Source organism: Capsicum annuum, chromosome 6 (genome assembly GCF_002878395.1).
Source record: "Capsicum annuum cultivar UCD-10X-F1 chromosome 6, UCD10Xv1.1, whole genome shotgun sequence".
NCBI lineage: Eukaryota > Viridiplantae > Streptophyta > Magnoliopsida > Solanales > Solanaceae > Capsicum > Capsicum annuum.
The window spans coordinates 181,773,877-181,794,929 of NC_061116.1; the positions used below are offsets into that span (position 1 = coordinate 181,773,877).

The window sequence follows — 21,053 nt, forward strand, 5'->3', positions numbered from 1 at the left end:
GACGGAGAGATTTTCTTGAAATTGAATCCCCAATTGAAACCCTAGCTTGTTCTTGAGAGAAAATTGAGTGAAACTAGTATAGTTTTGGTTCCAAATAGCTGAATCTCGTGTTAAAGGGCTTAAATAGGGGTGAGAAATTGACCCTTGTAACCCGGGATGCATCTTTTAATTTCAGTGAAAATTTCCCGAACTGGACCCCTGGCACGACGTGGCTCTATCGTGCCGTGTCACTGGAATTTGACGACTGAGAAATTAAGGGATGGCATGACGCGGAGCCATCGCGTTGCCACTTCATCTGCGACCTTAAAGGTTGGCGCGATGCGCCACTATCGCGGACCCCTACTAGAATTTGACAATTGTCATTTTCTTTTATGGCGCGGCGCACCACTGACTATTATGGCACTTTTTTATGACGAAAATTTGAAATAGTCATAACTTCTTACCTGGTTATCGGATTTAGACGAATCTTATATCGACAGAAAGCTTATTGAATTTCCCACATAACTAAAAGTGAAAATCTTAAAAATTCCCTATGAAATAAACATCATTCGATTTAGAAACTAATACTTGACATTCTTTGGATGAAATTAGCTAGAAAACTTCGGGGTATTACAATTCAAGGCTATCAATATCACATAGGACCCCACACGATTACACATATCACATATTTCGATAATTACATAACATATAGGCCCCCAGACGAGCAAAAAGCATAAATAGTCATTTTTATGATTAGTTGCCACCCTTAATATGCATTTTGTATCATCATTTACTACCCAACTCAGTCTGAAAGAGAAACCATAACCTACCTCGAAAGCCGAAATAAATCTGCTACACTTGAACCCACAACCTTAATTTTTACGAATGATCCCAAACTCTACTAAAAATATCAAATATGAAATCTATGCATCAAAACAAAACCAACGACATTCATATTGACCACTCTTGGTTCAAGGTAAAAACGGATCCCCAAAATGGGTTTCCGAAAAAAAAAAAAGCAAAATTGAAAATTTACTTCAAAAACATGTTCCCCATATTTTTAGGAACCTACAGCTGGAAACCCAAGTTAAATCGAGTAAAAAATGAGGTTCAAATCGAAGAAAAATCATTTTTGAGCTTTACCGGGTAAAATCTTTGAAATTCGTGTTAAAATCAAGAATCGAGTTGTTTTGAAGGTTAAATTGATGAAAAACTAGTTATTATAAGATAAAAATATTATTCAAGTGAAAAGGAGTGAAAATGGGGTTTAAATTCAAGCCCTAAGATTTTTGGAGTTTTGAGAAATTAATCAAAAAATTACTAAGAAAAGGGTGAATTCTTACCTTTAATCCATAATAAAACCAAGAAAAATGTGTTAATCTAGCTTTCCAAGCTCTCACAAGCTTTGCTTTCAAGCTCCCACAATATTTTAGGGTTTAACTCTCAAGAGCCAAGATGAAAATGAGCAAAATGGGTTAAAAAGGGGTGAAAATTTGCTATTTATGGCAGATTTTCTGCAATAGCTGCTGTTTTTTTAAGTCCACTCCGGACTTCAACGGGGTGCCCAAAATTCGTTCGGAGTCCGATACATACAAACTTTGCAACCATACTAAATTCGACATTTTGGATGCATTGGCGATATCAGATTTTCAAGAAAACATCGTTTTCACAAAGTTGACCCCCGAAACTCGAAATTATAATTTTCCAAACCGAGGGTCGAAATGAGATTTAAAAGCCATAAAATCATACCAAATATGCTAACACCCTAAAATTGATATTTTGGATCTGCTAGCGAAGTCGAATTTTCCATCCGAGTTCATTTGGATCAAATGTGACCCCACACCTATATTTTCAATTTTTCAACTTTCCGATCAATAGGTCGAAATGAGCTCAGGTGCACGGGATCCGAACTAAAGGTATACCTAGACTAAAATCAATATTCTGGAGCTGTTGGCACAGTCCGTTTAGCCATCCATCACACGGATCAAAAAATATCCATATAATTCTAAAATAAGGCTTTCAAAGCCATCAAAAACCACAATATTGCATAAATGCTACTAAAATGCATCAAAAACCATACCAATCACTCCCACACCCCAAAAATATCATAATACAACTACGGGGAGGGGTAAACAGTCAAATCACATAAAATTACAAATTTCACATATTTTATCAAATTTTTAGGTTTTTACATCATCTACCATTAAAAATCTAGTTTGTCCACGAACTAAGACAAAAGAAATACCTGAATCAACAAAGAGCTGGGGATAAGAACTATGTATAATAGAATCGACCTCCCAAGTAACTTCATCTACAAGTTGATGTTGCCACTGAACCTTAACGACAGGAATCACTCTAGAGCGCAACCACCTAACATCCCTTAGCCAAAATTAAAACCGGCTTCTCCACAAAGAACAACCGCTTATTTAACTGAACCGACTCCTAATGAAAGATAGGAGACTCATCTGGAATATAACGACGAAGCATAGAAACATGAAAAACTGGAGAAAAATTGATAGATCAAGGGGCAAAGACAACTCATAATCCATATCACCAATAGTCCGAAGAATCTCAAATGGACTAATATACCTGGGGCAAAGCTTGCTCCTCTTCCCAAACCTCATCATACCCTTCATGGGGGAAACTCGAAGGAAAATACGATCACCAACACCAAATCTTAAGGCATAAAGTCTACGATCAGCATAACACTTTTGCCTACTCTAAGCCACTCTAAGTCTATCCTAAATGACCCGAACCCTATCCAAAGACTCATGGAGAAAGTCCGTACCTCGAGGTCTCAGCTTAGAAACATCGAACCAACCTACTGGGGAGCGACAACACCTACCATACAATACCTCAAAATGAGCCATATCAATACTAGAATGGTAGCTATTACTATATGCAAACTCTGCTAAAGCCAAATACTGCTTCCACTGGCCACCAAAATCCACCGCGCATCCATAAAGCATATCCTCCAAAACTTGGATATTCCGCTCTAACTGGCCATCAGTCTGAGTATCGAACTTATCCTGAAAAGTCTTCCAAAGTGAGACGTGAACACAAAACCTCTATTTGAAATCAGTGGAGAAGCCAAGAATTTAGCAAAGGGTATGCAAATTTTCTTCCCAGTTATGCTAAGGGTGTGGAAAATTAAATATTTACTCATAATAGATAATATTTAACCTTTGTAGACCACATAATTACTCAACGAAGGGTGTTCATCTGACCACCCTTCGTTTAAGGTGGCTCTGGCCATGTCTGAAATAATGGTCACCGACGTACCATGCAGACACATAATCTAACAAATGAAGATATGGGCTAACCTTTCAGCACTGAATAAGACCTGAACTGGAGTATCAATCCGTAATGACCCAGACACTGTTAGAACTATGAGATGTATGAGGAAAAACAGTCATAAAGTCTATAGTGACCCATTCCCACTTCCCATCGGGAATGGGTAACCTCTAAAGAAATCAACCTGGCCTCATATGCTCGGCCTTCATTTGCTAACAACCTAGGCAATGAGCTATAAAATTCGCTATATCTCACTTCATACCACTCCACCAGTAGTGCTGCTTCAAATCACCGTACATCTTAGTTACACATAGATGGATAAAATATCTTGAATAATGGGCCTCCTCCAAGATCAACCTAATCCAATCACTACTCTTTGCACACAAACTCAACCCCCAATCCTCAAAACTCCATCTGAATCAAGTGAGTCTTCCTTAACCTCCCCATCAATATCTTATCTCGAATCAACCTCAATCCAATATCATCAAACTGATGAGCTCTAAACTATTTTATCAAAGAAGATCTAGCCTCTATAAATACCAAAACATGCCCTGGTATTGAAATATCAATCCTAACCATCAGGTTATCCAAAGACTGAACCTCTAAGGCCAACAGCCTCTCTTAAGTCAAAAGACGCACCAAGCTACCCATGTTAGTCGACTTCCAACTCAATTCATCCACAACCATATTAGCCTTGCCCTGATGGTAGAGAATAGTCAAGTCATAATCCTTAAGCAACTCAAGCCAATGGCGCTGCCTCATATAAAGATCTTGCTGGCAAAGAAGTACTGAAGGTTATGATGATCTGAGAAGATCTTACAATGGACTCCATAAAAGTAGTGCCTCCACAACTTTAAGGCAGAAATAACTACGTACAACTCCAAATCATAGGTAGGATAAATCCTCTCATGAGGCTTCAATCTTGACGAGATGAATACACAATTACCTTAACCTCCTGCATCAACACAACAACTAACCCAACACCTGAAGCATCATAAAAGAAAATAAAGCCCATGCCCTCCCTGGGCAAAGACAATATAGGAGCTGAAGTCAACAAATCCTTGAGTTTTTGGAAGCTCGCCTGATACAAGCATGAGGAGCATAAGGATTACAAGTTTTTGTTGAAGGTCTAAGTTTCAGATTTGTAAAGTGAATTGAAGACCTTTTTCAAAGCCTTGTCCAAGCTCGGGAATTACAAAAACTACAAGGTTATTTATGAAAATGGACGCGTTTGAGCTTGTTGTGAACGCGCCCAAGGGAGTGTACACCTTGAAATGTGAGGGATGGACTTAGGTGCTCAAAAATAGATCCAAGGCTTCCCCAAATACATTTCACACCTTTCACCCTCATTAAGGGCAAAGGAGTCCTTTTGCAATACCTTTTGTAATAGACTAGTTAAATATTTTCCTTAGTCTTATTCCTGAGTTAGCTTATTTTGAATGAATATTGTATCATTGAAACACTATTTTCCTCTCAAGAAGGAAGTAGAACACCAACTTTGAAAATCATAAGTGAAAGGTTCTACTTGTGTTGGGAAACGGCTAGAAACGTGAGTGCTTGAGTGAACTGAGTTCCTCTTGTTTTCGCGTAAGAACGTGGTGCTTGTTAATGTGATTCATAGAGGTTTTAGAGTTTGATACACTCTTTATTTGCTATATTTCATATTCTCTTTGTGTCAAGTTATCTATCTTCTTTATCTTTCAAGTTTGTGTTTGTTGTTTTCGCTAGTGTCTTGTATGTGTGGGCTATTTTTGTGAGATTGCGAACTGTTTTGTGCTTATTTAGATACTTTTTGGTATCATTTGGTATTAGATCCATCATTGATTTCGTTACCACAAGATCAATCTTGGGATAGTTCACTCAAATATCAAAAAAAAGTGTTGAAAAGGTGAAAAACTCTAAAAATAGTAATTTGTCCACGTTTTTGTGTTTAGGCCAAAATTTGAAGCCTAGTTTTCTTGTGATTTTTGTGTGTTTTGTGTGTTCCAGTGTTAGATATTTGTTTCCTAACATTAGAAGAGGTTTCCAAGGCCGAAAATCTCACAAAAAGAAGTTATTCTACAGGTTCGGTATCTTGGCCGAAGTATTGTTATTGTTTGGCCGAATTTGTGTCTAAATTTAGGTGTTATCTTTATTGGCTTAGTAGTTTTGTGTGTTATATTTTTGTTTTCCCTACCACACTTGAGTCTAAGGTCCAATATTTGAGTTTTGTTTATTATTGTTGAAGGGTTGGATAGTTTGGAATGTTGTTGTTATTCATAAGTGTTCTTGTTGTTGTTCATATTGTTCTTGAGATAAATATTGGGCAGAAGGCTTGTTTGATTTGAAAAAAAGGGAAGAGAGAGGCAAGGTCTTGTGTTTGTCTTGGAATTAGTTTCAAGACAACACCAAAGAGGCAAATAGATAAAGGGCCTCCCAAAAGGTTTACTTACCAAAAGGGTGTCAAACCTTTTTCAAAAAGAACCAAAAGGGGAAAGGGACAAACCAAAGCCAAAACAGTGTTTTTCCATTATGGTGCAAGTTGGTGAAAATCTTATTAACACCTTGACCTTTGGAAAAAGAGTTCCAATTCTTGCTTTTTTGTACTCCAAAAATTGAAAAAGCCTCACCAAACAATCAAGATTGAGTCATTCAAGTGGGACAACATCAAACTTAAACAAAAAAAACAATACCAAATGGCCAAAATAAAAAATTGTGGGCCACATCAACAACAAACTCTAGTCATAGGACCTTCCAAGTTTCTTTTCTTGTCTCTACTAGTTTTCTTTCTATCGACTCCTACACTAGTTGGCAACTAAGTAACAACCTACTAAGTTGTGAACAAGTTTTAGAGTACGTCTTCGTGTCGTCATTCTTTGTGGTTCTTTTCTCGTTTACAATTCGCAGTTGTTCTTGGTTCAAGTGTGTAAACTTCCTTGAGTCTTCAAAAGAAAAATCCATTCTAACTCAAGAGTAGACTCATTCCTAAGCACTCAAGGATTGATAGCCGGCTTACAACACTAAAGAACCAAGTAAGGAAGCCAGGTGTGAAGAATGTGTGAGCGTATTTTGAACTAACATTTGCTTGTTTTGTAGGTACAATTGCAAATGGAACGAAAAAATTCCAATGCTCCAACTGTGGACAATAATGTTATGAATGTCCTCTTATCTACTCTTGAAACTTTGGCTAGGATGAAGGAAAATGTTGAGAAATTGGGTTCGGATGTGGCCTCAACGAGTGAGAGGTTGGAGAGGGTTAAAATTCATAGTAGTTCTCGACCTCATACCCCTCAAAGTAGCTCACCTACTATTACTCCCGATACCTTGCACCAAAGATTGTATCCACCAAGTGATACAAACCAAGTCAATCTTTACTCCCAAAGCTAAGAACAAGGTGGACCTAGCCTTTCTTCACTCCACCAAGTTCCACAAGGAGGGATTGGAACCAAAATTCCATCCCTAAAACTTAATCCTCCACTCTAAAATACTCTAATTCAAAGAACCTACACTCCACTAAATCCAATGTCTCCTTCCCAAGCTACACTAACCTGAAAATACCCATCCAAGTAGAAAAAAGGGAAATTTAGGATCCAAGAAGAATAAGGACAAGCATCAAGATAGAGAGAAACTTAGTGGTGAGATACAATAATAATGTGAAGAAAAAAGGGCAAGGAAAAAGGAAACCGTGGGCAGTGAAGCAGGAAAGGGAAAAAATATGCTTGTGGGATTTGCCTACAAAGGATCTTTGATACTCACTAACCCATATGATAGAAATTTACCTAGCATTGATCCTTCTTATGTATAGGTTCAAGTTCATATGATATAAAAGAAGGATCAAAAAGGGGTTCCACACGATAACACGGGAAATGAGCTAGTGACACCCTTGGCCGAGAGCTCCTAACAAGTGGACTGTCATGGCATACACTGAGGTATAATTGCTACACTCTACACTTCCTTAGGCTTTAAATATTGTGATAATGATATTAGTATCCAATATGAAGTAGCTTCGGGTTTACATAGTGTAGGCATGAATCATTCCTTGGTAGTTCTCTTATTGCATATTTTGGTCAAATTGCTCTTAAGGATAGTTCACTACTTGATCATGTGAGTGATGTGATTCAAAATCCTCAAGTTAGTGTTCATTATTTTAATGTTGACCATGACATTTGACATATTCCTTTGAGCTTGTGAGATGCAAATCGTGCTACTAGTTTTGCTCAAGGTAATCATATGCTTGGAAAACTTTTGAATAAAGGTGTGCTTTCTCTTAAGAGAAGACTTCTAGGCCACAAATCTTTAGTCTTGGATGATAGCCTAGTAAAAAAATTGGTTAATATCAGCTTATACCCTTAGTTACACCATCCCTTTGATCCCGGAACACTAATGGGGTGGAAAAGAGATAGCCTCGGCTTATGCTTATCTTTCCTTGATGATTATCTTATCTCGATCCTTTGTAATTTTTAAATGAAGTGTTTCATGGTAAAAATTAAGGATTTCTAGTCGATTTTTAAAAAAGGGTACCCCCTCGGCAAGATGTCTTCACACTTGATTCCTTTCTATACTACCTCTTTACCTATAATGATAACCATGTTAATTTTGAATTTGTATTGTGTAGTGGTAAGAAGTTTGGTGGCTGGTTTTCTTGTTTGCATCATGGTGATATGTGGTTGAGATGGATCTTAAGATCAATAGTGGCACTATATTTTATGAGGTCCTTTGTAGAGGTAATGAAACAAATGTATTTTATAGCTCTTAAGATAAAGTTAGACTTACCTTTTGGGTATAGTAAAGACATTAAGACCATTGCAGTTTCCTTATCTCTTGATATTTGCCAAAGCCACTTCCTTTGTGCCATTCATGCTAAGCTTTTCATGTCACACACAAAGTACCCGTGGGTATATTCCAAATGTGACAACCTTGGCTTGATGACATATGTGATAGTTTCGGATTGCACTCTTCTTTCCTTGATGTTTATCTTAGACATGTACTTTGTGATACTTATGGTACGTGTTTCATGATCATAACAAACGATTGTTGGTTGTATTCCAAAAGTGTACCCCCATGACATGTCTATATAATTTGTGGTACTAATGCTAACCCTCCTATCATGAGGATTGTGTGCTTGTTTTCCCTCTCTTTAGTTTTGCAAGGTGTGAATTTGAGGACAAACTCCTTTCAAGATGGAGAGTTTGATATAAGCATGAGGAGCACAAGTATTACAAGTTTTTGTTGAAGGTCCAGGTTTTGGATTTGCAAAGTGAATTGAAGACCTTTTTCAAAGCCTTGTCTAAGCTCGGGAACTACAAAGACTACAAGGCATGTTTATGAAAATGGATGTGTTTGAGCTTGTTATGAATGTGCCTATGCCTTGACATGTAAGGGATGGATTTAGGTGCTCAAAAATACACCCAAGGCTTCTCCAAATACACTCCACACCCGCCACCCTCATCAAGGGCAAATGAGTCCTTTTCCAACATCTTTTGTAATAGACTATTTAAATATTTTCCTTAGTCTTGTTCCTGAGTTAGCTTATTTTGAATGAATATTGTAACATTGAAATACCATTTTCCTCTCAAGAAGTGAGTAGACACCAACTTTGAACATCACAAGTGAAAGGTTCCACTTGTGTTGTGAAACGGCTAGAAACGTGAGTGCTTGAGTGAACCGAGTTCCTCTTGTGTTCACGTAAGAACTTGGTTCTTGTTAATGTGATTTGTAGAGGTTTTAGAGTTTGATACACTCTTTAGTTGCTACATTTCGTATTCTCTTTGTGTCAAGTTATCTATCTTCTTTATATTTCAAGTTTGTGTTTGTTGTTTTCGTTTGGTGTCTTATATGTGTGGGCTATTTTTGCGAGATTGCGGACTGTTTTGTGCTCATTTAGATACCGTTTGGTCTCATCATCTCACAAGCATCAGACCACTAGATGAAATCTTTTTCTAAGTCAACTTGGTCAATGGAGTTGCAATGGATGAAAAACCCTCAACAAAACGCCAATAATACCTAGCTAAGACAACAAAACTTCGAATCTCAGTGGGCGAAGTAAGTTTAGCCCAGTCATGAACAGCTGCAACCTTGGCTAGATCAACCATAATACCTTCCTTAGTCACCACATGACCCAAGAAAGAAACAGACTCCAACCAAAACTCGCACTTAGAGAACTAAGCATACAACTTCTCATCCCTCAATCTCTAAAGCACAATCCACAAATGCTCTTCATGCTCAACCTCACTCTTGGAATAAACCAAGATATCATCTATAAATACCATAACAAAGGAGTCAAAATACAATTGAAACACTCAGTTCATTAACTCCATGAATGCAGCAGGGGAATTGGTCAACCTGAAGGACATGACCAAGAATTCATAATGACCATATCGACTTCGAAAAGCAGTTTTTTGAATATCCAAAGTCTAGTCTTCAACTGGTTATAACCGAACCTTAAATCAATCCTCGAAAATACTACAACACCCGAAGCTGATCAAACAAATCATCAATGTGAAAAAGAGGACACTTATTCTTAACCGTCACCTTATTCAACTGTTGATAATCAATTTACATATGTATAGACCCATCCTTTCTCTTCACAAACAAGCCAGGCGCACCCTAAAGTGAAACACTAGGTGGAATAAATCCCTTATTCAACAACTCCTATAACTGATCCTTCAGTTCCTTCAACTCTGTTGGTGCCTCCTATAAGGAAGAATAGAAATGGGCTCAGTGCCCGAATCAACATCAATAATAAAATCAATATCTCGATCCGAAGTCATACTAGGCAAGTCCGTAGGGAACACCTCCATAAACTCATGGACAACACGGATAGAATCCAAGGAAGGAGGCTGAACAACACTGGTGTCATGAATATGAGACAAGTAAGATAAATATCCCCTCTTAACTAATTTACAAGCCTGAACATAAGATATAATCCTCTCAAGATCCGAATGAAGTATACCCTTCTAAGCTATCCTTGGCACACCCGGTGAAGCTAGTTTCAAGGTCTTAGCAAAATAATCTAAGATAGTATGATAAGGAGCCAACCAATCCATACCATAAATAATCATCAAAATCAACCATATCTAACACAAGCAAGTCTACCAAAGTCTCATGCTAGCAAAAGTCATAACACAATATCGGTACACTCGATCCACCACTAAAGAATCACCTATTGGGGTAGATACACGAATAGGCATAGCAGGAGTCTCACTAACAGAATCAAAATCCAAAGCAAAATATAAAGACACATAGAAAAAAGTCCATCCGGGATCAAATAATATAGATGCAGGTCTGAAACAAATGGGAACGATACCTTTAGTCACAACATCAGAAACCTCTGCCTCAGGTCTGGCTGGTATAGCATAACACTGCCCACGACTATAAAATGGCTGAGTAGCCCCACAACCACCACTAAGGGATCTACTATTTCTACCTCTCGCACCTTTGGTAGAGCCCCTACCTCTCACAGCTGAAATAAGAGTAGCTCTAAACATATAACAAGAACAGTCCTTGGCCACATGGCCAATCTCATCACACACATAGAAACTTCTATGACTAGTCTAAATAAGAGAAAGTACAACGAGCCTAAACGGCCACCCTGAACTGCCAAACTAGAAGATCCACCAGCTGAACTCTATAAAATCACTTGCACTGGCTTACTATGGTATCCACGAGAACCTCTAAAATTTCTACCTCGATTGGTTAAGCTTATAAACTCACTAAAATGATGCACCCTCTTGGCGCCTCCTTGAGATACACTAATAATACCCGCTGTTATCGTAGTTTGATCTATAATACTCTAAAGAGTAGCTCCAAGAACAACCATCTGAGATGTAGCAAACTGAAGGGAGATAACCAAACCCTTCACAAACTTTTAAATCTTCTCAAACTCGGTGGAAATGCTATCATAGGAATATCTGGAGAGGGCATGAAAACATGCCTTATACTAAAAAACTGTCATGGAGCCCTTCTCCAAAAGGATCAAACTTATCTTGTATACAATCTCTCAAACTGAAAGGAACAAATCTCTATAGAAAGGCATCAACAAACTGATCCTATGACAACTCAGGAGCATCAACAAGCCTATAACCAACAAATGATATCTACTAATTTCTTACAGCATCTCTCAACTGATAGTAGTATAAGCTACACCATTCACGTAGAAAGAGTGAAACACAACTTAGAACACAAGGTATGAAAGAACTTCGTACGATAAAGAATAAAATAAGGGAAGTTTTCTAAAGACGTCTTATAGCCTCTCGAAGATAGATACGAATGTCTATGTACCGATCCGAGAGACTCTATTAGACATCTCGTTCTTACACCGTTGAGACCAATAAAACCTAGATACTCTAATACTAATTTGTCATGACCCAAAAATAAGGGTCATAATGGCACTTGTCGCGGCATACCTTGACAAATAAGCCTATCACCCAAACTGATACGAAAGGAGTAAAAGATAGAAATATCTCAAGTTAACGTTTCTAGAACGAAGTTGAACCATATAAGTAATCACAACAATGCAGAGAGAACTTATCCAAAATACCAATCATGCCCAAAACCAGGTGTCAATAGTGTAAGAACTACTAATCCAATCCAGGAGTCAAATACATTTCAGGAAAATAACCACAAAGGAATAATATATGTCTCCGAATACTAATAAAGACATAACTACTATAGAAAGATAGAGGTGAACTTCTAATGCATGAATGTCCAACCGCTACATTGGAAGCTCCAACAATCGCCCGAGTCAAGCAAGCTGAGGTGCACTCGAGCTAGGACCTGCACCGAAAGGGCACAGTAAGCATGAGTACGGTCCACTTGTACTCAGTAGGAATCATAGGCCGACCAAGCAAAGTAGTAAATAAAACATACAAAATATACACTAAGGGCACGTCACCTGCAATCAGAAAATGTCCCACAACGATAGCCCACACCGCTTGCACTAACAGTTCTAATATATCTCACATATATTACAACAACACACCAAGATATAGAACACACGTATACATTATGTCACATATAAATAGAATAAGAGAGAACATGTAGATACAAGATCATCAAATACAAGCAAAGGAAGGTAAGACAAATACATAGATGAAAAGTCAATAAGGTAATACAACACAACATAAACACAATAAATTAAGTGTAATGTATATGATTATGATGATGATGCATGAGGCCATCGCACAACCTCCGGGATCGTGCACAATACCCATATACACTTACGGAGGCAAGACTCCCAACGCAGGACCCATGGAGGGTTCGTCAACCCATGTACAATACGCATATCTCATATCTCCTTTCTAGCACATCTCTAGGAAAGGGTTTTATAAGGTGTTACAATATCTTTTAAAAAGGTGTTGCCAGTGTTTCTCAGATGTTGTCTTGGTGGTACCAATGTTTCATGAATAAGTATGATATAAAAATATAATGCTTACAAGCAATCACAATGAGTATTTCCACAACCAAGCACATGATATATTTCCACAACCAACTACAATGATACATTTCCACAACCATATGAGCCAATATCCACTCATTATTTATGTTTCATCCATGAATTTTCACATGTTTCATATGCCAATAAGGTATGAATATAATCACAATACACAAATGGTACTACATTAAGAATTTTAACAACACAATATAATTATTCACATGTATTCAAGGTTATCAATATCACATAGGACCCCACACGGTCACACATATCACATAATAACTCAATTTCGATAATTACATAACATATAGGCCCCCACATGAGCACAACACATAAATATCCATTTTTTATGATTAGTTCTCACCCTTAACATGCATTTTGTATCATCATTTACTATCCAGCCCAGTCTGAAAGAGTTAAGCCATAACTTACCTCAAAAGCCGAAACTGATCCGCTTACTTGAACTCACGACCTTAATTTTCAAGAATGATCTTGAACTCCACTAAAACTATCAAATATGAAATCTACGCATAAAAAAAAACCAACGACACCCATATTGACTACTTTTGGTTCGGGTTTAAAATGGACCCCCAAAATGAGTTTTCAAAAAAAAGGGTAAAATTGAAACGTTACTTCAAAAACATATTATCAATGTTTTTAGGAACCTACAGCTAAAAACCCAAGTTAAATCGAGTAAAAAATGAGGTTCAAATCAAAAAAAAAACATTTTTGAGCTTTACCCGGTAAAAGCTTTGAAATCCTGGTTAAAATCAAGAATCGGAGTTGTTTTAAAGGTTAACTTGATGAAAAACTAGTAATTATAAGATAAAAATATTATTCAAGTGAAAATGGGATTTAAAATCAAGCCCTAAGATTTTTGGGGTTTTGAGAAATTAATAAAGAAACTAAGAAAAGGGTGAATTCTTAACTTTAATCCGTAATAAAATCAAGAAAAATGTGTTAATCTAACTTTCCAAGCTATCACAAACTTTTCTTTTAAGCTGCCACAATATTTTAGGGTTTAACTACTAAGAGGTAAGATGAAAACGAGCAAAATGGGTTAAAAAGGGATGAAAATCTACTATTTATAGCAGATTTTTTGCAATAGCTGCTGGGTTTTTTTTTAAAGTCCACTACGGACTTCGACGGGGTGCTCGGGATTCTTTCAGAGTCCGATACATGCAAACGAACCATGCAATCATACTAAGTTCGACGTTCTGGGCCCATTGGCGATATCAGATTTTCAAGAAAATTCATTTTCACAAAGTTGATCCCCGAAATCCGAAATTATAATTTTCCAAATCGAGGGTATAAATGAGATTTAAAAGCCGTAAAATCATACCAAATATGCTAATACTCTAAAATCAATATTTTGGATCTGCTGATGAAGTCGAATTTTCTATCCGAGATTATTTCGATTAAATATGGGTCCCATACCCATATTTCCAATTTTTTAACTTTTCGATCAATAGGTCGAAATAAGCTCGGGAGCACCGGGACCCGAATCAAAGGTTTACCTAGCGTAAAATCAATATTTCGAAGCTGTTGGCGCAGTCTGTTCGTCCATCTATTGCACGGATCAAAAGATATCCACATAAGTCCAAAATAAGGCTCTTGAAGCCATCAAAGACCACAGTATTGCATAAATAATACTAAAATGCATCGAAAATCATGTCAATCACTCCCACACCTCAGAAAATTAGGGGTAAAATAGTCAAATCACATAAAATCATAAATTTCACATATTTCATCAAATTCTTAGGTCGTTACAGTTACCATGTGAAATAAAAACGTCAAAAAATAATCGTATAAGAAATGGGGGTCACCCTTTAAATTTAGAAAAAGTCAACCTTAAGAAAAGGGGCAAAAATAAAGTTGAGAGTTAAAAAGGAAAATTTGAGTTTATAATTACTTATTGGGAAAATATGATTTATACCCATCTAACTTACTTCGGTCTAGATTGATGGATGCTTAATTTTCTAACCTCAACTTCTTCATTATTTTTGTCAACATAATAAAATTCAATGTGTCTGTATATATATATATATATATATATATATATATATATATATCTTTTTTGTTTTCATTCAAGTCATTCTTTAGTGTCAAAATTTTCGCTCAGACAAAAATTATTTTCATTAAAATTGAAGCTTTGTAATCACTATTGTGTTATTTTGTTGTAGTTTACAGGTCGTAGATGAATTTACAGGTGATAGATGAATGTCGATCGGCTTTGAGAAATTTTTTTCAGTAAAGGTTAGGTTTAATTGTATTATTTTTGTATCTCTGTTTTGAGAATTTTTTTGGTGTAAAGGTAAAGTTTAGTTGTATTATTTCGATATCTCTATTGTCATATTATTTTGTTATAGTTTACAAGTGGTAGATGAGTGTTGGATGACTTTGAGAAAATTCTTGTGTAAAGGTTAGATTTAATTATATTATTTTGATGTCTCTATCATCGTATTGTTTTGTTGCAATTTATAGGTGGTAGATGAATGTCGATCGACTTTGAGAATTTTTTTTGGTAAAGATTAGGTTTAATTAAATAAATTCTCCAAAAGATGTTGAATTTAATTATGATATTCATCTTTATTATTTAAACAAATATCCTATTTAGTGTAATGTTTGAACTCAATAAAATCAGGTACACGCATGAGGCGCTTACACCTAGTTATCAGAAATATCAACAAAATCAAGTTCACTCCTGCAATTTTTGGAAAAATTACCTAATGTAAAACTGATTATGTTTCATAATTACTCCTAACAGAAAATATGGATTGAAACATGTATTCCTAATTTGTGTGTGCATAATGTGTATATGCTATCAATGTGTGTATATGTTGTATACGAAATATATTAGTGTATATTACATTATTATATTCAATGTATCAGTATATATATCTATCGATACTATATGCGCGCACACATACAATATACTAGTGGTCTGGCGCCCGTGCCCAATATTTATACTTTATTTTTTTAATTTATGTGTCCTACTGTTGCTTTTAGTTTTACTCCAAGAAAATGTCAAGTTTTATATTTTTAAAAAATAATTTGATTTTAGAACATTTAAGACAATACCTTTTTAAACTATAATTTTCGTCACATTTAAATTATTCACAGATATTACTATTGAAAAATACTTTATTTGTCTATTTTTAATTTATCATTTTGTATCTATTTCATCCTTGTTATTAAATAATATTTATTTTCTAATACTTAAATAAATTATAATAACTAATTAGAAGTGATATATTAAAATTACTATAAAAAATACTTGTAAAAATTTTAAAGTGTCCCCATATAAGACGTCAAATTAATTTAAAATAAAAAGAGTTATTTATTGTCTATTTTATATTTTTATTAAATATTAATAATTTACTAATACTATCAACTTCATCCTCACTTATATATTAGTAATAGATTTATCGTTTTGGATCTATTTTATTTTTTATATTAAATAATATTTATTTTTTAATACTTAAATATTTTATAATAACTTATTATAAGTGATATGATAAAATTACTATAAGAACTACCTGTGAAAATTTTTTAGGTCGGCCAATAGTAGACGTCAAATTAATTTAAAACATCAAGAGATAATTTATCATTTTGTATCTAGATTATCTGTTTTTGTTAAATACTAATAATTTTTTAATACTTAGATGACTTATTATAATTAATTAGGGGTGATATAGTAAAATACTAATAAAATACATCAGGTTAATTTAGAACATTAGGAAATAATTTATTATTTTTGCGTCTATTTGATCTTTTTATTAAATATTAATTTTCTAATACTTAGATGACCTCTAATTATTTATTAGGGGTGATATAGTAAAATCATGTTGAAGTAGCTAAAGCAAGTACGTTATGAAATAACTTATCATTTTGTGTCTATTTTATCCATTTTATTAAATATCATTAACATTTTAATACTTACATGTAATAATTAATTAAGGATAATATAGTAAAATCACGGTTGTAGCAGCTGAAGCTAACATATAATGAAACTATAAATTATTTTGTGTCTATTTTACCTTTGTATTAAATATTATTAATATTTTAATACTTAGATGACCTATAATAAATAATCAGGGGTTCTATAGTAAAATCAGCTGAAGCAGACACATCGTCCATGAGCTATTGAATTAAATAATTTATTATAACTAATTATAAGTGATATGATAAAATTATTATAAAAATACTTGTGAAATTTTTTTAGGTGGGTCAGGTTAAGATGTCAAGTTACTTTAAAACATCAAGAGACAATTTATCTTTTTTTTTTTTGTCTGTATTAGCTTTTTTATTAAATATTAATACATTCTTAATACTTAAATAACTAATTACAATTAATTAGGGGTGATATAGTAAAATCACAATTGAAATATGTCAAGTCAATTTAAAATATTATATAATAATTTATAATTTTGTGTCTGTTTGACCTTTTTTTAAAATTAAATATTATTAATTTTTTAACACTTAGATGATCAATAATAATTAATTTGGGGTGATATATTAATATCACGATTGAAGCAGCCGAAGCAGACACATCATGAAATAGTTTATCATTTTGTGTCTATCTTATTTTTTTAATTAAATATATTATCAATATTTTTATACTTAAATGATCTATAATAATTAATTAGGGATAATATAAAAAAATCACGATCGTAGCAGCCAAAGCAAATATATTATGCAATAATTTAATATTTTATGTCTATTTTACCTTTTTATTGAATATTATTAATCTTTTAATACTTAGATAACGTATAATAATTATTCAAGGATGTTATAGTAAAATTACAATTGAAGTAGCTAAAGCAGACACGTCATTCATGAGCTGCTTGCTTCAGCAAACACGTCGTCCATGAGCTTATCCTCACTTATAGTATAGTAATAGATATGCCACGTTTTAAAAGAAATACTGCAATGTTTTGAAGAAAAAATAGAGTTTTTAACTAATATTTTGAAGAAAAAATAGATTTTTTAACTAATATGCACTGATGGCGTAAACTTTTTTTAATACTGTTAGGTATTTTTACCTGCAATAACCTGTTGTTCTCTTATATTAAAACTAAATAGAGAAGCCCGTGATGAAGTTGTAATTTGTAGTCGTCAGTTTGCATACTATACGTGGAAATGAACAAATAGAAACTTTTTATAGTAAGTACAAATAAAATCACATTAAAAGAAACAAAACACGAAGAGCCAATTTGAAAAGTTCACAGAATACATGGTATTGATCAACTGTGTTTAAGTTTGACTTAAATTCATCATGCACTGCTTCTGAATGAAAAGCAAAAAAGTGACATATATTATCTATAAAACGTATTGGAAAAGTTATGGCAGAAATCAAAACAGAAACAGAAGTGACCTTTTCCTATCTACACCATCCATTTCTTTCCCAAAACGTTGTTGCGCGATCACACTTCATTAAATTATTCACCTAACAAAAACTACAAGCTAATGATAAGCCAAGTTCTTCTAGCAAATAAGGATTATCAACTTTTCGACGACGTCAATCCACTGGTGAAGTAAAAGCATGAAGAATCAACTGAATCAAGTCATCGATCCTCGGAACACAAATGTGATTATCAAATCTCAAAACACCCTTAAAATCTATGGTGTTCCTCTCGGATACAACACTCAATACCTGATCACGAAGGAAGCAAAACTTACTATCCTCAAACTGATGATCTCAGCACAATTGTTGTGTTTTATATGTTCTAGATTTGAATGTTAATTTCTCGCTTGATCATTATCCATCAGCATGTGTTGATAAATTAGGTGTTTCATAAGCTGCATCCATTTCAGTTGAAACATCTTCGAGTAAGAAACCTCCTTGTAATCACAAAAATTCAAAAGATAAATAGAAGGCCATATATTTACATATATCCAATCTTATATCCGAAAGGTTCTATGAGAAGATAAAGGTACAGGTAAAATTAGTGCCATTAACAACTATCAGACTAGCTTCACACTTACCAAAACAAAATGAGAAGTCACATCAAGTTAATTTTCAAAACTCTAGTGTTTTGTGCAATTTTACCAGTAAAATCTCCCAAATCCCTCTCATTCTCTTCAAAAAGGCCACTTAGATTAGTCATGACCTTTAGTAGTAAATACATATTAATACAACAGTTTGTTAAGGCATAAATATCCGCAAAAAATGCACGTAGAAAGAACTTACTAAATTTAGAGTTACCTTTAGCTTGATTGTCTACTTCCAAAGCTACATCAGCAAAAAGCTTTTGCAATAAGTTACACCTCTGCGAGGGTGAAGTCAATGGATGGACCCTAGTTTCAAAAAATCGACATAATTCAATCAAATCAATTACTTAAATGAAAAAAAATCAAAATTATAATTGAAAAAAAATGAAACGAAACACATATACATACACGTTGAGGCTTCTTTTCAATCTCTTATGTAAGAGCTATTAGATAAGCATAACTTTGAGCTGTTGAGACCATAGACGCTATCATTGATCTCGTTTAATTTCTCTAAAACACACGAAGAGCATTGGAAGAAAATAGAGTAAATACAGAAAATGTCATATATGCAATTGAATTTTTCTAGATTATGAATTCAATTGATTATTGTACGACAAGATTTTACATTTGCAATAACATTAATGATAGTTCATTAATGTTTACTCAAGTTTTTTAGCCACAATTTACATATAACATCATCCTAGTGCCAAATGGACTTCCACTCTAGTAAATAGACATAGGTGCTCCAAAGAAATGAAAATATATCCATACAGAAAAACAAGCAAGTATAATTTGAAGAAAGGCAAAAAGCATAACTAAAATACGAATTATTCTCAACTGATATATGACAACAAAATTGTGGTTGGAAGAGACTGCTTAGTTGGAGAATTTCCACAAACACCTAGTGGGCATAAGTTGACCCAAACAATAAATTTCCAAATCACACAGAGAAGTACCACCATCAATTTTTAAATATGACCCAAAGAAAATTTCGACACTCAGTTTTTCCAATCGCACATAGAAAATCAACAAAATTGAGAGCCAATGAAAAGAGCCACACAAAACAACAAACTTGACATTGAATTACTTTAGATTTAACTCAAACATCCCTCAAGCCCAAATTACATAAAACATAATACATCATTATTCTGAACCAAAATTGAAGAAATCTATATAGGATTGGCACTAAGAAACGAACAACTTACAGATTTTGAAGAGTTGTTCACTTTAAATTGAATTAGTTTTCTTGATTGTTGCTGAGCTACGCAAAGATAAGAATTGCACAAAAAGTATGTGCTTTTTTCATGGTTTTATGTGGAGCAACCCTAACAAATTAAGCTACTTCACTATGATATAATTGGCATAAAAGACCTTTTGTGGGTAAGCTAGCACAAAGACGAACACCTGCGTGCTTTAAGCCAATACTACATATAACCTCACAGTTTATTTTCCCCTAAATTATTTGGACATTCAAACAATAAATTTGCAAATACAAGTAAAATAAGCCTTATGATTTGGAAGAGAAACAAAGAAAATAAAGAATGAGTCACAATTTTTTTCACCCGCAGTTCGCACAAAGAAACAATAGTTCCACTGAATAAGCTTAAATTAAAGCCAAAAGAATCATAATTAAGCACACAAAGAGGGGAAAAGAACCTAAAAATAGAAAAGAACTGTAACAACCCACGTTTTCAAGCTAGAAAATTTAACCGTTGTTCCTATGTATACAGACTTGAACCTAATTAATTTATGTATATGTATGTGTGATTATCAAATCTATGGTGTGGAAATATCTTTGTATATGAATCTAGGTCATATAAATGTCCTAACTCAAGGACGAGTTGAGGACTCCTCTATCGATAGAGTTTTGACGGATGAACCAACTAGGATCTATTTTAGATGAGTGTATCTCCTAGAATATATTGATTCATGTGCCTTACTATATATCAAATAAAAGGACTTTGAGTCTTCTTTCCAATGCATCTAGTTTCACCTTAATCTGATATCGAAGTGGAAAGTTATTCCCATTTTACCTCAGCATGTCCATCTATTATCAAGGTGATGACTAGAGGTGATAAGCTGTCAACTAGTTGACAAGCTATCAACCTCGTCGTCAGCCTTAACCAAAAGAACCAATATCACTGAAAGAGTTGACAACTAGGTTGAAAAGCTGTCAATTAGTTGACAAGACATCAACCAAGTATTCAACCATAACCAGAACATGAAGAGGAGTTGACAACTAGGTTGACAAGTGTCAACTAGTTGACAAGCCATCAACTAAAGAAATTCCAAAAATTTTATCAGTTTCCTGAGGGTATTTTGGTCTTTTCCTCACCTCAAAACCTATCCCCATGACTTAAAACATCCAATAAGT

General features: G+C 34.4%; 1 long non-coding RNA gene across 2 annotated transcripts; it reads right to left on the reverse strand.

The window, feature by feature from the left end:
* Nucleotides 1-17,927: 17,927 nt before the first annotated feature.
* Nucleotides 17,928-20,451, reverse strand: LOC107874881. Of its 2 annotated transcripts, XR_001675632.2 has the most exons (4): nucleotides 19,885-20,451; nucleotides 19,088-19,189; nucleotides 18,894-18,985; nucleotides 17,928-18,529 (listed from the first exon to the last, which is right to left on the reverse strand). It is a non-coding gene; the product is annotated as an uncharacterized LOC107874881 (long non-coding RNA). The 2 variants fall into 2 exon arrangements; XR_001675631.2 differs by having other exon boundaries at nucleotides 19,088-20,448.
* Nucleotides 20,452-21,053: the final 602 nt, after the last annotated feature.